The sequence below is a fragment of the Meleagris gallopavo genome, chromosome 7 (genome assembly GCF_000146605.3).
Source record: "Meleagris gallopavo isolate NT-WF06-2002-E0010 breed Aviagen turkey brand Nicholas breeding stock chromosome 7, Turkey_5.1, whole genome shotgun sequence".
Taxonomy (NCBI): Eukaryota; Metazoa; Chordata; class Aves; order Galliformes; family Phasianidae; genus Meleagris; species Meleagris gallopavo.
The window spans coordinates 25,090,135-25,108,069 of record NC_015017.2 but is presented as its reverse complement, the minus strand read 5'-3'; the positions used below and the strand labels follow the sequence as shown (position 1 = coordinate 25,108,069).

Below are 17,935 nucleotides of genomic sequence, written 5' to 3'. Positions count from 1 at the left end.
AATGTATTATTTTCAAAACAGCACTGTTCCTAGCCATGGTGGGTCTTCCTCCAAGAGGGAGCTCCGTTACATGACAAAAGATACTGCTTTCTGCAATAGAAGAGCTCTCCTCAGAGTAGGTATTCCTGCAGCCCAGCCTGTCAGACTGATACAAGCTGGTATCAAAATTACCTCCAGAAAAGCTGAGCTATAAATTCTTAAGGACCACACAAGATTCTGAGCATCTTTGAAAACATAATGCCTCGCAGCTGTTGAAGCTGGAGTACTCCATTCCTTCAAAGGGTAAACCTTCAGTGGTCATCTGGATCTGTTTAGAAGCACTGATATCTGCTAAAAAGGAAGCTCACTATGGCTGATACCATGAATCTAGCAGCTTCAACCACTGTACAAAAGTACCAACCATTTGCCTCTATTTGGCTATGTAATGTCAGCTCTTCCCTGTGCTCTGGTGAACATCTGGAAAAGACCAAATGTGCACTAGACTATTTTAACAAACTTTATTTCACAGACATCTCTAGACAGCTCATGATCAAGAGGTGCAGAGAGCCCAAGCCAGAGGCCATGGGCCACCTGGATACTGAAATCCAGCATCTTTGGACCAGTTCTCATTGGTCCTGGAAGAACATGTTTTTAACTTGCCAAAAGACCAGCAGATCTACTGTATAACACATACAGACATTTACTAAGGTCTTCATATGCATAATTCTCTCAGTGATTAGACAAGACGTAACTTGTTTCACCAGGACTTCATTTCTCGAGTAGAGCTGTGTGGGCAGTAGTAGGGAGCTCAGGATTCCAAACGAATAACCAGAAAGAGAAAGCTGGGGAACCTCTGTTGTTTCAGTGCAAGGTAAAATTGGGCTAATATCAGTTTTTAACATCTAATAAATTTGCTGTAACACACAGTTTTGGCAAGAGTGACTGAAACATTTCTGCCAGAAGTAGGGAGAAAGAATTCAGAATGTGCTGCTTTCAAAACGTGACATTTAGACCCTCTATTTGAAAATGATGTTTTTTGCTTCAGAAAGAAGTGGGTTTTTTGTTGTTTTTTTTGTGTGTGTTTTTTTTAAACAAATAGATGGTTGTTAAAGACAAGCCAAGCATCCTGAAAGTGAAACAAACAGAGTGCCTGTGCAGTTGTTGCTATTGAAAATACTCTAAACCTGTGTCCATGCAGCACACGCCCAGCAATATTCACCCTTGTACACCAAAGAAAAAACTTTTACTCCAGAGCCAAAACCAGATCAACAAATACATATTATGTAGAAACAAATATTGAGAGTAAGGAACCTTAGTTTCATTTTCAAGGTTTCTTTGTGCGATGAAATATGACCTTTCAGAGAACAATTACCCCACTAAATAATAATTAACCTATCTGCAACAGGGCAGTAGTATATTCTTACCTACAGGGAAAGCCTAAATTCATTATGGTTCTGTGATATATTTTTAGTTCTTCAGCTTAATGACACAATGCTTCAGGGTGAATTTTGCTCCTGTGAGGAGTCTTGGCTAATCCTTTGCACAGAGGTGAATTCCACATTCATATTTATGAAGAGTCAAAGTTATAGTGCAGTATTTTGATGCCCAAGAGGCACACGCTCCCCCCTTCCAGCTTCTGGTTACTGCTCCTAGCCAGCACTGCAGGTATTACCTCTGGGGGCACAGTCACATTTGTCCCAATTTGATCACAAGAGTGACACCCAAAAAAGCAGCCAAACCTGCACCAAGTCTAATGTTCTGCAAGTAGTAAATATCTGATGGTGAGCCTCTGCAGGGCAAAGCTTTCATCTCAAAGATAAATATCATCAGCTGTTCTAAAACGCAATGGCATAACATCATAATGAATTTAAGATTCAAATGTTGATACCGTAAACATCCTCTGTTGCCTAGGAAAACAGTGCTAAACATTCCAGCCATTATTATAATTCAGGCATTTGAAACCCATGAATTCATATTTATTTCCGTATAATAGCATTTTAATCCTTTCATTTTAATCTCTTATCAAGGCCAGCCTTCCTGCTCTCTTTACATACATGTATATAAACAGAAACTTTGGTGTTGATTATTCTCCAGTCAAAGTAAAGGATAGTTTCACACACTTTTTCTAATGCAAAGGAACCAAATTATAACAGATTTTGGCAACAAAGATGGCAATGAAGACAAGATCTCTACTAAACAATTTTCCCAGTGGCTATACTTTTCTCTAAGTTACTAAAAAGGTTTTCTCTTTAGAGAAAACTCTCTCTCTCTGACCAGCACAACTCATTACCCATTTAGATTGTGAAAATGGTACTAATCTTAGGAAGTTTAGTCAGGAGCAGTTTCTCTTATTTAAATTAAATGCAACATTTGTTGCATTTTAGTAGCTTCAGGAAGATGCACTGTGCAGAAGTTCAGTCCCCCACCCATTATTAATATGCTCCAGGTTCTTGCTGCTTTCTTCTGCATCACATATTAGACCTTGCACTACCCATAACAGCAAGTCTTTTCATTTGAGAAGTTGCAGCTAATTCAGAATTCATCATTGCATGTGAGCAACAATTTTCCCCCCCAATGCATTTTCATGATTTTCATATGTTTATCATCCAGCTTTATTAAATCCTTCCAGATATTCGTCCAGTCTACGGCTTCTTGCTTAGTTTCATCACCTCATCGTTCAATTCATCTTCTAGGTCATTGTGAAGAGCACTGAAAGGTATATACACTACAAAGTGCTTATTCTTACTACTGAATTGGCTTTTGCTGTGATGCATTTAGTGGTGGAAGAAACAAAACTCCAAAAGCATTAGAAAAAAAGGAATATACTCCAACACAGCTCCCTGAAGGAAAGGAAAGCTAGCTGGCTTTTCAACCTTGCCAGGGGCACAAAGCTCTCTCCCCCCCCCCTCAGGCTCATAACACTTTCTGTGGTTTATGGTATGCTAACAAAACAGCACACTTAAAATAGAGCTTGATGCTTCCAAACCTTCCGGTGCGTGGGAGCTGAGTTCCCCACTGCATCAGCACTGCCTGTGCTTCAGTCCTCATTGGACCTTGGAAGAGAAGCATGAGGCTGACACTGCGTGCTTACATCTCTTCCTCCTTGCTGGGAGCTCCTGCCATCTCCTGTGAGCCTGGGTAGAGAAACAAGAGACGGAAGAGAGGAGGGAAAGGAACCATCACTATGCTGGAACTAGGCCAAGAGCCCAGTGAAATTAGGCATTCCAGTGCCATTACAACTTTGTAGAAGGGCCAAAGCCCCTGAAAACCACTTTTAAAAATTCCCTAATTAAATGATTGTATCTGCTGCACCTTGTCAAGGCTCCTTGCTATGCTGCAACTCTGTAGCAGTGTGGGTGGACATTTTTAGACACTAACATCAGGCAGAGGAGCTACTGACTCAGATCTGCTGTGAACTTTCAACTAACAGAACTCCACAGTCTCCCTCTGGGGGGGAGGGGGGAAAAGGGTTGTCTGCAGCCTCCAAGGAATTTATGGACAAAATGGTTTCAGAAACCTCCAGCTAAGGCTGCTCAACAGACATAGCTCTCTGGCCACCATCCCTACACACACACATGCACACATGCCTTCAGAGCACCACTAGAAGTTGCATAGAAATCAACAGAAAGACAGATGAAGCTCCAGGACAGTCGATTCTTCACTCATTTTGGAAGTACCTCAGCTACAGCAAAATTGCCATTTACTTTCTTCCAGATTTCAGGCAGAGAAGAACCACAGAATTTGACTCATTTGCAGATTGATTCTTTAGAGCAAAACCTTGTTTCCCTGTGATTGGCAATTTTCTACCTATATTTTAGAAGCCCCACTTTCCCACCATCTTCTTTACTATCTTAAGAAAAAAATATCTAAACTAAAAGAGCAGTTGGGGTTTGACCAAACAACTCTGTGCCACAGCTGTCAGTAGTCATGACAGGTTCGATGATCCTGAAGGTCTCTTCCAGTCCTGTGCTCTTCTATGCCTTCCAGATACACTGACTGCAGGGTAGCACTGGTGAAGGTCAGTGTACTGAAAATGAACACAAAGGGCTGGAGCTTTTTGCCCTCAAGATATTCTGCTACTTGTATGATTTCAAATATTACCTTATCTTCATATTTAAAGACTTTGGATGATTTTAATATACAAGAGTGACTGCGTGTATTCACATATTCACAAGTTCTTACATATGCACTGCAGTCTCTGGTTTTTGTAACAATTCTGCTCTGGATTTGTAAGATTTGTAAGATGACCGCAGGCTATTCACAGATTTGTGAATCTTTTGTACTCCTGTGAAGTGGTTATAGTGATACTTATCTGCCTCAAAGGAACAGCAAAGATCCTCGTTTCAGTTTATAAAGATGCTCAAAGATTGGTACGGAGGAGAGTTAACTGGTTCATAGGTTACAAACTCTCTAGTCACCTTCTGGGTTAAAAATAGCTTCATTTTTCAGTTCTTTTTGAGCTTACACAGAAATAGACAATTACTTATGGCAAGGTAGGAACTGGGCTGAAATTAGCTGAAATTACTAATTAGCATGGAAGCATTTATTAGGAACTACCACGCTTTGGAGATATACAAACAAACTTCAGTACAATCTCATCAAATGAGACAGTATGGACTACATGCATCTATCATGTCTTCTTTTGGTGTATTACTGTAACACTAATTACTTCAAGACTTTATGATGTAATTATAACAACATTATGGAGACAAAACAGTGTTTCCATAGTTGTATCACCAGGATGTTGTAATGGCAGAATGAGACAAGTTAGGGCTCAGGTATGGGGATAATGCTGGATTGTCAAAGTGAACTGAAGGGACACTGCTGTGAATCGTTGATGAGCAACCCTTAGCAAGAAAATGGAAGTGACACCAATATGATGGCACAATAGCCACATTAAATAAAACAAAATCAATGATATTCTATTTAAATAACACCAGGAATGGGAGCCATTTACACAGGTCTGATTTGGCTTTTAAAATGAGTCAGGTACAATAAATGACAATGTGTTGACAGTTCCATCATTCACTGAGCTGTGTGAGCCTGTTTTGTTTCCTCTAATCACCTTCCAAAGAAATTATGAGCTAAATTTCTTGTAAGGAGAGTGATTTCATGAAGGCAGCACTCTGGAGATCAAAATTTCTTCATTGTCTGCAACCACCAGAGAAAAGCTCTATTCCTATATTTTTTGTCTGGAATGTCTCATGTTTACAGTGCTAGAGCCTGCACTAGGATCAGAACCTTACCCTGCCGTGTACTTTCTAGACCATACTGCACACAAAGCCTGGTTTGAAAGAGTTTGCAGCTCAAACAGCAGAACTCACTGGGAAATTTCAGTCTCACTATTACATTTTAAGGAAAAACTACTATCCAAAATTCAAAGGCTCCCCTTAAGAAAACTACAAGTTCGCCTATTTTTTATTTTTCTTTTCAGTTTTATGGTGGAAAAATTCCTTTGTAATTCTCAGGCCATTTTCTAACAATTCTCCTGCCATTTAAGAGCTAGTCTCTCAGCCTGAACTACCTCCCAGGATGTCACATCTCTACCCTAAATAAGCCACCACAGTGTGTTGCAGGACCCACGGTCTATTTAGAAATCCCAGCCCACTGAGGAGAAATACCCTTCCTGTAATTCCCTGAAGTAAAGACGGTGCAGAAATTGCAACTCAGACCAGCATTTAGATAGATTTCTGGAGAACAGAAGCATTTCAACTGATCACCCAAAGAACTGATGAAAACAGGTTGCCCAGTAATAGCACTGATTTTTTTTTAACCTGCAGTTAAATCCACTGAAGGAAAGCTGATGTGGATCACTGTACGTCACAGCATACTGAGCAGAAATCTTCAGATACTTCCTGGATTAAGATGCCTTCTCCCAAACAATTTCCTACTTGTTCTGCCCACTGCTTAAGGCTCATGTGGCTGAACAAAGGGATGCTGAGCTGCTGTCACCTCTCAGTCCCATTTGTGTGTACAGAGGATTCAGCATTTGCACACTGCAACCCCACAATTTCCATAGCAACACCAGGAGGGTTTGTTAGCCACAGGTAGCACACACAAAAGGTTCTAACCCCTTCAAGCTTTTAAAAGAAAGCGCCAAATAGGCTAATTATATTGTAAAGCTCTTAATAACAGCATAATTCTTAAGGTTTCACTTAAAAGAAGAAATCTCTTGCAGGCATGAACTGTATTACTGCACAGCTTGTCCAGCTGTATTTTAAGACAGATTCCTAAGCAAAACTTTCTGCTTGTTATAAAAGTATTATTTTAATAATTGACATGAATCATTAGAAAAACTACAACAGAAGAGTCCACGTTATTCCGTCCAGATAATTGTTTTTCTATATATCTGCTACATAAAACTGTAACACTGAGAGAAACAGAGCAGACATGGTGCTATTGCTCCCTCTACTGAAATGTTCATTATTTCTTATTACAAGTGATGCGCTTCAAGTCATTACAAATAATTCAACTAATCAAAAAAATCATGTTTTCAGAGTGATGTAACCAAATGACTGTGTTCCCTAGCAAGGAAGTGGAAAAAAGGTCCAATTAAATAAGATACTTTTTCTGTTTTAAATCAAGTTTTCTCTAAGTGTTAATTCTAGCTGTAGTCATAGATGAGCATTAGATGGAGAGCTGCATCCATCTGAAAAAAACAAACATGAGCAAAACTTTCTGCTGCTGATCACTCTCTTTTTCTGGAGGCATAGGGTATGAAAGAGGTAGAAAATAAGAGAGGCAATGAGTATGCAGCGAGGTATTCTGCATTCTGAACAGCCTCCCACTGCAAACATGAGCACCAAGAATCCCAGAGAATTAATCAGGGAGAGTAGAAAGCAAACAAGAAGGTGATTCATGAGGGGATTCACAGAGCTGAACTCTACGTGCATGGGAAAGCAGCTTGCTGAATAACACATAGCTCCCTGTACCAGAACACCTTATTTCTCAGCCCAGGAACAAACAAATGCTCCTTGCTGCTGTGCTTATAGAAGTCTTCAAAAAAAAAAAAAAACCTCTGATCCTCTGGCAAAATTATGTTCAGCCTCTGTCTTTATCCAAACCACCTAAAAATAGATTGCTATTGAGCAGCAGACGAGAGGGGAGTTGCTTCAGCACCAAATTGCTAAATCGCTATCCTCAGAGGCTTTGTCCCTCTGCACGTAGAGATTTGTAATACTAAAAAAAAAAAAGTCTCTCCTTCACCTTTTCTGCAGTGTTACAGTGATGGAGAAGGAAAATGCAGCTGCTCAGCTTTTACTGCAAAGTTCCTGCTGGGAGGCAGTTTGAAGCTGACTTCCTCTTTTGGTCCCTCCGAGCCTCACAGACCTGGCAGCACCTGGTGGGCAGCAGCTCAGGCAGGGGCACCGAAACGCACAGAGTGCAGGATGCTCCCACATCTCCACATTTTTCTTTTTTTTAAGTATGTAACTTTAGAGTTAATCGCCCTTTTATTCTTTCTCCAAAATATTTCTTTACAGGAAGAAAAGAGATAACTTTCATTTTCTGCTAATTTTAATTACACGGGATCAAGTTCTGTGGCTGATTTGTTTTAACATGCTCTTCACTCCTTATTTCACATAAGGCTGTACTTCTTGTTTTAACATCAAGAGAAAAATCCTCACCAGTTTCAGTGAGCTAAGGATTAGATAGCTGTGCTCTGCAGCCTTTAAGAACCTGAAATTGTGACAGTATTTTAACATACAGATCTTTTTTTCTTTTGTGCAAGAAAGCACACATCAGGCACTTTGGCAAGTGTGTTTCAATCGTCTTATTCACGCCATGCTCTGCTGCTCAAGCAAGCATATGGCTCATTGTGTTTGAAGTCCCATAAATCTGCATTAGTTTAAAATATATGAATGTGAATCATTAGCCTAAGACTTCAGAGCTAGTAAAAGAGCACACAAGTTAAATATCCCTTCCAAGCTTTTCAGAACACAATATGAAACACCATTACTGCATATTTAAAGTACACCACTGACTGCTCTCCAAGCAACTTTTTCCAGGGATAAAGACTTATTTTGAAGTTCAAATTTTTTTTTTTAAAAACAAACCATCTCAGATAAATAGCCTGTGAAGATTAGATCCACAAAACAGCAGCTTCATCACTTGAATCTAATTAAAACCATTTGTCAGAAACATACTTTAAAATTCAATGGGACCTGTACAGCCAGCCTGGAGTTCAAGCTATAATTATCCTGCCCTGGGTATAATTAGAATCAGGGTATTAATGAGCATAGACAATTATATTTTTTCCTCCACATGGGTTTTTCATTTCAGATGAAGAAGGAATTACATCACTGAAGAAGGTAAAAAGCAAAATAAAAAGAAAAGCTGTGTGTTTCAGACCACACTGAAGTGAAAAGCATCCACCAACCAATACATTGGGTTTTTTGTGTATGAAAGACTTGGCAAAGTTTGGAAATACTTCAAAAACCTGTTACTTCTAAACTATCAGAGATACTTAGGACTCAGGTGCACTTGTTTTTTTAGCAAGGATTATTGTGTTAAATTAGCCATGAAATTTCAGATGTTTAACCACCAACTGAATTAACAACAGCCATTTAATCCCAGTAAAAGGAAAACATTAAAACACAAGGAGGAAACAAAAAATCCTTCTTTTCATGCATCTTCTTTCAATTTCAGTTATCCTGTATTTAAATGAAGGGAAAAAAATGAAAGAGTAATGCTGAAGTGCTTTTCCATTACCTTAATGCTCCTTGTGCCTTAGACCTTGCAGCTGTTCCAGCCCTTGCTCTACATTTGGTTACAGGGAACAGAGCAGACAAAATTGAACTCTTACTAAAACCACTCAGTGTATTTTTCCAACTCACTGGACATTTCACCAACAGCAGGTTAAAGGTGAACTAGCAACAGGCTATAACACAAAGATAATGAGCAGAACCAAATAGGATAAAAGGCAAAGATCCTACAACTTGACTCACATTGCTATCACAAAACAAGCTAACAAAAAAAGCCACACCAACAACCCCACCACCACCAAACACCAAGGGAAGATCTGTAAAGACAAAGAGCATCTTCTACTAGTTCATCAGGTGTAATTGGGGAAAAAAAAACAGACATTGTTTCAAGTGCACAAACCTCCATACCTTCAGGCCATCGCAGTTTACCTCTATGCCAATATCTCCCTGTTTTCTATGAAGTCCCATTCTCCAAAGCCTGAGCAGCTACTGAACAACATTCCTTGAGGGCAAATGTAGAACTCCTCAAATCATTGTCCAAAGTGGATGAGATTTAAATTTTATAATTAACAGAAGGGTAAACATTAACACCTTGCAAATGGAATGACTGCAGAACATTTCCTTAATAACATCTTGCTCTACCCTGCTGGGGAAGGAAAGAAAGTCCTGCCTTAGCTGCAGAACTCCCACGTGGAAAATAGGCAAGAAAGAACTATACTGAGCAAAATGCAGGAAACTAGGGAAACCTAAACTTCAGAAGGACAATGGAAGAAACCCAACATCTTTGCTTACATGGTTCTCAGTTCCAGATTGCTGGCTGAAAAGGTAAAAAGGGCATAACTACAAAGATTGTTGTATTCTAAAGCAGGGAGCTGACAACACACATCCTATGTACTAGCTGTCACAGAAGGTATGCAGAGCCAGTGAACAAGGTTGCAGACTTAAGCCCTGATCACAAAGTGACAGCACCAAAGGGATGCCTGTAAGCAATGGGCCTATAGAGCACTTCCATGTGACTGCCAGAAAAGCCAGATGATTGTAAGTGAAGAAACACTGAGTGCCAAGGTGGAGTTGACCAGCACTCTCTGAAACCTCAAGGAACTCCCTACATAAAGTAAATTCTACCAACCCCCTCCTGAAATCTTCCAGGGAAACCCTCACTAACACTCTCCAGCTAGGGCAGAAGGGAGCCAGGAACCTTGGCTCTGCTATGCTCAGCTGGCACATGCATACCTCTACATTTTAGAAGAGCTTCCTACAGCACACAGTAACCCACCATAACATATGACAAACTTCCACATCCTTTTTCCTAATGCTGTTTAATCTATTTCAAAGTTCTTGTGCATGCATGCATCTATACAGTAGACGCCTACATTTGAGTGAAACAAATGGTTAGCAGAGTCAAGCACATAAAGGGGTCAAAAGGAGAAAATTAACAAGCTCTTCACTAGGCAAAGTTCTCTGTTGAAATGCTCACCAGTTATAAATTGCTAGAGTAGTCTCTGGTGGGATGTATCACCTCCTGGGCATACAAGTCCTCCCACTTTACTGCCCATGTTTACCATTGAAATAGCATGAGGATTTTTAACAGTAAAAGCAGAAAGGCTATTATTTCCATCTCCCTTGCAGGATGCACGATTCTCCATCAGCGTTCTCCACCTTAATCAGTTTCCTTTTAGGTATCTCTAGGTCTCCCCTGAAGCACATACTGCTGACATTCCATTGCACAGGGCTATGTTCAAAGTTGAGTCACACCATTAGAAGAAAGTGGAAGTACTGAAGGATACGCTTTGAAAATTTAACATTAACACTGACTTTTTTCACGCTGCCTCTGAGGCCTTCCTGCAGACTGCATGCCAGACAGTTTATTCCATCCAATTTTTAAATATCTGGGGACTGAGGCTGATTTCAGTAACTCTCCACTAATACATCATCCCTTACCTATTTCCCCCATTAGTAGACAAAACACTGGGTGGGAGGAAGAGGGGTTAACTGGAGGTCTGCTGCCATTCACATTAATGACACTAAAACTGCAATTATTAATGCTGTTGTTCAGCCCATTGAAAGCATGCTGGTTCTAAAGTAATGTTGATTTAGTGAACAGAGAATTTTAAAAAAAAATTCTCTTGGTACCCTCTTTTATCTGCAGTGAAACCATTGTGCCTATGCATCTTTTTTTGGATTTCCTATTTTCATTACAGAAATTAGAGGGAGAAGCACAGTTTGTTCTGTCATGTTCTTGGCTTGGACCAAACATAGAACAGGTAATAGAAACCTTGACATTTGTTGAGACAAAACAAGAGAAAAAAATCACAGATAAATGTCACACAGTAAAGAATGCAGAAATACCTGCAGAAGTTATTATTAAAATGATAAATACAGAATAAGAAAACTTGTGTGGAAAGTGATTTTACTTATCACATTCAGCATAAATGTCCAAGAAAGTCAGGAAATTACACACTCCACTGTAGGATCCCATGTGAAGAGCCCAAATCCCTTCACTAACTACAGAGTAAGACTGCAACAAAAATTGACACAAAGAAAAAGCTAGTAAAAAATCACCAATTCTCTCCAATTCCTGCCCGATCACCTTGAGATCATGAGCTGAGCTCTGCTACTAAGCTGAGTCCTTTAAAAGCAGGATCACTTTTATCAGCAGTTGCTTGTGTATTTTTTTATTGTGACTAAGTTGTTTGAAAGAAACATGCTCAAGTATTGCATTTTAGACAAGAGGTCCAGCAGAGCAGCAAAGAACCTTAAACCAAACAGCTGTGCTAATTGTTTCAGCCAACTTTCTGAAGAGCTTCAGTTGAACACAATATTGAACAGCATATTCTTCTTGCACCACTGTGAAAGGACTTCCAGCACCTCTCACAGAACAGCTGAAGTCAAAGCTATTATTGTTTTCACGCTTTCACTGTCACTGCCTTAATACAAATGACAATACAATTCTCCATTTAGCAACCACTTTTCTTTGTTCTTCTCTGCTGTTTCCTCCACAAGTTGTTTTACTATCATTTTTTTAATTTAGTTCCTTTTAGTTTCCAACTGTGCACCATTAAAACTCCTCCATTCTAGTATTCTCCCTAGATGCTGAAAATTATGTTCTTTCTTCTAGTACTTGGCTTCCTACCCTTTGATCCCTTTTTGCCTTCCTAGTAAGCCATCTGACCCTCTCATACTTTCCCCACATCTTTTCTTCATTCACCTCCTACTTTCTCAGCTGCTTTCATCTTCACACTCTAGGTTCTCAGTTTCTCTTCACAAGAGAAATGCACATCTTTTCCTAGAGCCTGATAATGCCTACAAGTCAAACACATCTTTAATCTTACTTCTGATTTTAGGTATGGATTCTATTTAAATTAGGCTTTCCACTTTACAGTATACTGACACAGCAGCATCAGAGCTCAAGTTATATGGCGAAGGTTTGAAGGAATTGAAAGGAATTAAGAGCCAAAGCAAAATACTTAAGATATTTTGCAGCGTGATTAGCTAAAACCATGTAAAAATAGAGATATAGATGTATATGTGATCATAGAAAGGTATGTAGATGGATATAAACAATAACACAGCTATACACAGCATCACCACCTTCCATTACACACTGCTCTGCAATATGTAATACCACAAACAAACAAATCTGAAAACAGAAGATTATCCAACTGGCAGTTTTCAGTTGGTAGGCTGGGGACTGATAAAGGTGCACAACAGGAGAAGACTTAAGGAATCCAATGCTTGCCAATAGCCTTTGTTACACAGCCCATGCATGGGAGAGATGTGCTCAGCTTAAAGGTTTAGCAGTGCAGGCTGCCCAAACCTCTTGGTCCAGTCCCACAGAGGAGCCAAAGAGCAGAAGAGAAATTTACCTTGCTCACTTATTTTCAAATTTCTGAGTGGGACAGAAAAGAAGCAGCTGAAAAACTTTTCCTACAGCAGATTAGATTCTCAAAGCTTGTGCTTCCCTCAATCTACTGGCAGCAAAAGACTTACAAGACTCTCCTGTTGTGCTTAAAGATTCCCCCGTCACTAAATTCCAGTTTTCTCAGTTAAAACACAAGAAATCATGATAAAAATAGGCAAATTGACTTTACCAAAACCACAGCAAGGAGAGGAGAAAAATCTCTAACGATTCTAGTGAAGAAAATATAGCTGTGTTGCCATCTTTCCTGCATCAATCTTACCCCTGTTTAACCTCCTCTCTGGAATTGCGTGAAGACAGCTGCCTGTGCGAGATCACTGGCTCAGCATGTGTACTTTGCACGTGGTCTCAAGATGCTCAATGCAGCAAGGATTCCACACAAGGCAGCACACAAACCCTTCCTCAGGGCACTGATTGCACTCTTGGACAGCACAAAGCTTACACAAAGGCTTAGACATACATGAGAAGTGCTTTTGCTATCCATCAAGCAACAAGCCCCTCTAGGGTAACTGCAGCAGCACATCTAACCTGCTGAAGCCCTGGGGATGTACCCCAGAAAATCCCAGTTGCTGGGCTGTGTCACAGCACAGCCTCAGTTAGTTTGCATGCTCCACATTCCTCACTGTCTGAGCCACGCTCTGAGCACTGCTTTCATGTACTTTCTTGCTCACACTAGATGTCTGAAGTCAAGACACTGGTCTCAGGAAGATTATTTGCTCAGCAGCATTTAAAACAGGCTATTTTCTGGTGGAGTAGAAGTTCTGCTGGCAATTTTTTTGTTATTAAATTACTAATCATGAATCTGATTGCTATAAAACCCAGTCAACAGCAGCTTGGATGTACATCACAATCACCCTTAAGATACATGACTGAAGTGCCACACTGAAGAAATTATTCATGCTTGCACTTAATCTGGAGAAATCATGGGAGAAACTCTGTGAGGGAGAAATACAGACAGGAGCGAGCTCCACAAAGAGCAGGAGATGGGGGAAACTTAAAGGCAGCGAGCAGCTGTGGATACAAGGTGGGCGAACAAAACTGGCATGAAGAAGCATATTCTCATTTTATCCACAGCTCATCCACTAAACGTCTGTCCATCAGCTCCTGACAACCTTCTTGATATTGTCCCCCCTGCTTGGGTTTTACATCAAATGTTTCCAGAGCTGTGCGACAGAGTGATCAGCTCACCTTACCAGCACATGGATTAAAGATGGAAGACAAGTAGGAGCAGACTAGAGGAGGAAGGAATGCTAAGCAGTCTTCCTAATGCCAGCAGCATGCTTTCATGTCCACAGAAACTTGCTGTCTGCTTACTTCCATTAGCAGTGGCTACCATGCAACAGCACACTCTCTAAGAGACAATTCCTTTGCACACTCACTGCTGTTAAGCTTTTGTTCATGTCAACACTACTGTGCTATCATAAATCAAGATCTCATGTTTCTATATAAGGTTCCTATTAAATAAGGTCCACAAGCTATTCTACATAACAATAAACTCTCATAATGAATAAGAGAGAAAGATTAATAATAAAAATCACATGATTTGATCAACCCCCGGTAAAACTTTTTAATTGAATATTCTCAAGGAATATGCATCTGTTTGCACCTTCTCAGATTAATTCATTATCCATAAGCAGCTGAGCTTTGTTTCTGCTCTCAGTAACCCACAGAAAAGAAACAAAATTACTCACTGAATCACCCATATTCAATTGCACTTGCATCCTCTCAGCATTGGAATAAATGCTATTAAGCTTCCATAATAGTTTGGCCAATACTTACAGATTGTTGTTTTCTTTTTTCTTTCTTTCACCCAGGTATAACGCTGTATCACAAAATGCCTTAAAGGAAAAACAGAATGAAAAATGATGTTTTTGCCATCATATTCCACCTTATTGCAGCACATTTAAAATTTAAAGTTACCTGCCTGTTAAGATCAATTTAGACAATAATAAGCTGAAAAATAATGATATGCATATAGATATAAATGAATTTGTATATGCAGCTAAGGGGAGTGTTTTCAGAAGACACTTAAACGGTTTCTGAGAATCCTAAAGGAATGTGTAGAAGTCCAGCAATAGCTGCTCATTTCCCAGGTACCATGTGAAGCCAACAAAGACAACAAATCTAATTTTCTGGCTTTAATTGATACTAAGGTCCTGTGTCACCACCAAGTTGAGAATAAAGTCCCCCTGCTCATGGTTTACAAGTGTTAGATCCTGTTAATGTAACATCCCTCCCTTCCAATAGAGAACTCCAAGGAACCTCCAACAGGAACAACTCAGCAGAATTTAACTTTTTTGTTCCTCCCACAGGTTTTCCTCCAAGGCAGCATAATCCAACCCTTAGTAATTAAGATGCCCATTCTCTTCCCAGCATATTCAAGTACAAAACCCTACTCTGACATCAATAGGAAAGTAATATTATTAGCATTGATTAGTTAGTAACAAATCTCTCTGGAATACGCGAAGGCTAATCACAGCTTGAAACAGTGAAATACATGAATGCTTATCTGAACATGAGAACTCAGCAAGCCTGCAACCAGCTTTATACAGATTTCAGCTAGCTAAGTTTGTGCAACCAGATGGAAAGCACAGCAATAACAGCAGAGTAGCAAGATCCCAAGCTACAACAACTGAAGACCTGCTTAAAGACAACAGCCACAGAAATGAAGAAAAGAACCTACCTACCTTCAGAAGGCTTAAGGAGCAAAGAGACATCCAGCAAGACACCCTCATCTCCACTGCCAACCCTTAAATGAGGTCTGGGAAGGAGTGAATCCTGGCTCCACCCCTTCTGGTCAATCAGTGCATTGCTTGCACCTGAGCTTCTCTGGGTTGGCCCTGCCTTCCCACCAGGTGCTCAATCACTGCTTCAAGCTGTGACTTAACATTTCCACTGCAGGTCATATAACCAGGATAGTTTGGTGAATGGCTATTTAGCAACGTTATTTAGCTTCTGACATCTATGAGGATAAAGAGCTTCTTGTATATTTACATTGTTTGATTTCCATAAGCAGCAGGCTACCTCCCTTACACTTTCTGGCCTTCAAAAATATGTCAAAATGGGATTTCAAATGAAAGCACAAGGAAAGGAGAAAAAATTGTATACAGAAATAAAATAACCATTTCTACCTAATTTGTAGACTGAAGTTATGTAAGGAAGCATTGTTAGCTTCTGCTGGAAGTTATTTAGGATACATCTAAGGCATTGGTCTCCCTAAAACCTAAAGGAAGGCTATGGGAATGATAACATTCTGATGCAAAAGTTTTTGAGCTTTTCTCTCATATAATAACTGCAAAAATGTACAGTATTTCTCTTTCTCATATTGGTACATTATTACTGACTACATCACTTCTTTGTTAGATCTCTAGTTTAGTTTCTATCTCTGTCAATATATTTCTGCCTGTCATGTTAAAGAATCATAGAATCCTAGAACTCTTTGAGTAGGAAGAGATCCTTGAAGGTCATCTCCGCTGGTCTGAGAACAAAGGTGGAAATGAAGCTATGGATAAGTAATAGCTCTAGAAACTAAGAGAACGAAAGGGAGAAAATAAAGTATGGTGACATTTTCTGAAGCCAATCCACTGCAGCAACAACTCTACACTGGAATATCCAAGCAGTATACCATATGCAGTATACTTCAGAAGACTTACAAAGTCTTCTGATGAAACTTAGCTATCGTAATAAGTGCTAACACTGACTCAAAATGAAAATTGAAATGTCTGTGTTATTATTTTGCTGATGCATAGAAGAAAGGGAAAGTACTTGTACCATAAGTTGAGTCACAGCCTGAACCACTGATTGAGCAGCTGGGGAAAGGACCTGGTCAGCCCTGGGAGCACAGGTGAAGGCAATTGATGTGTGCAACTGGAAGGGGAGGAGCCTGGCTGCACCCTTCTTAGACCTCATTTAAGGGTTGACTGCCACTGGCGGAGGATTTCTGGTTGGAAACCCCTCCCTTGTGGAGTCTTTCCTGCAAGCCTAGCTCTTTGGAGGCAGGTGAGCACCTTTACTTTTCTTTTGTTTTCTTTTGAAATAGTCTCCTATTTGTGCTGGTCTCTTTGTTGTTATGCTCCTGTATTGTCCTTTCACTGTGTTAATCTTTCTGATTGTAATAGTACTTTACATGAGAAGTGGGTAGAATCAGCTATATGTGGGCAAATAAAAGGGTATAGATTCTAACCCACAGACCTAGAAGGTAAAACCTAGATTAAAAACTCTCTTAATATATTTTAACGTATTTGGCTAATCTTGTGGAGAAATGACCCCTATTCAGATAGGGAGCATTCAAGTTTTTACAGTGAGTCAGGAATCAAGAGCAGTTCATACAACTCAATGAATAACTGAACAGCTCATCATGTTGCAGGAAATGTTTTGAGGACTACTGTGAAACACAAGTTCAACAACAGTTAAAAACACTGTGCTGGGAAGTATAAACAGTGGTATTGTTTATAGCCAACTGATATAACCCCTCTGCTGTTTTCAAGATTGGTGAGGTCTTTGCTGATGTGTTTTGTCCAGTTTTGGGCAACATATTTCAGGAAAGATCAGCTTGAAGACTTGGTGGGAGTTACTGAAACGTTGTGAAACACAACACACCAGGAAGGTCTAAGGTAAAGCTAAGAAGTCAGTCTTCAGGCTGGGGTGAAGAGAGACAGTGGCCAAGTAGGGCAAGGTTTGGGTGGATCAGGAGGCCAACATGCTATGGCATCCCTAGGAAGGGGCTCCAGGTTAAGCTGAGAAAGGTGGTCTTGGCCTCTGGGAAGACCAGGGTAGTTCAGGCCACCAGGCTGTGGCAGATAGAATACCCTATGGAAATGATGGACTTCTTCAAATGAAGGTTATTCTAACTTTTACCAGGAAAGGCAAAGGCACCACAGATCCAGCGTGAGAGCGAAAGGAGAGACCTCAGCTTTCCTTCTTTATTTTAACTTCTTAAGGTTGATGCCATAGGTCTTAATTATTTTACATCTCTTGTGACCTACGGTGATTCCTCCAGTAAACCAGACACCAAGAAGAGATGCTTTGGCCAGAATGGAAAATATCACACCACAGATAGTAAAGGTCCATCATCAAAGAGCAGGAAATATGTTCCCTACTGCTGGGTCACATATATGAGGGATTATCAATTTACATCTATAGGCTTTCAATTATATTTATTACTCGTCATTATTTTTCCAATAACTACTTTTTCAGTTTAGATAATCTTCCTTCACCTTTATGTCCATACTCAATGCAGTTAATATAAATATAGTAGGTATATGAATACTATTGAATTACCTGTTTCTATGTAGTTGAAAGTAGATTATTTCTTCAGCTGTGCTTCCTTTGGGCC

At 39.9% G+C, this 17,935-nt stretch overlaps 1 long non-coding RNA gene across 1 annotated transcript; it reads right to left on the bottom strand.

The window, feature by feature from the left end:
• Nucleotides 1–226: 226 nt before the first annotated feature.
• Nucleotides 227–15,322, bottom strand: LOC109368596. The gene is made up of 3 exons (XR_002116785.2): nucleotides 15,288–15,322; nucleotides 14,380–14,438; nucleotides 227–3,113 (listed from the first exon to the last, which is right to left on the bottom strand). It is a non-coding gene; the product is annotated as an uncharacterized LOC109368596 (long non-coding RNA).
• Nucleotides 15,323–17,935: the final 2,613 nt, after the last annotated feature.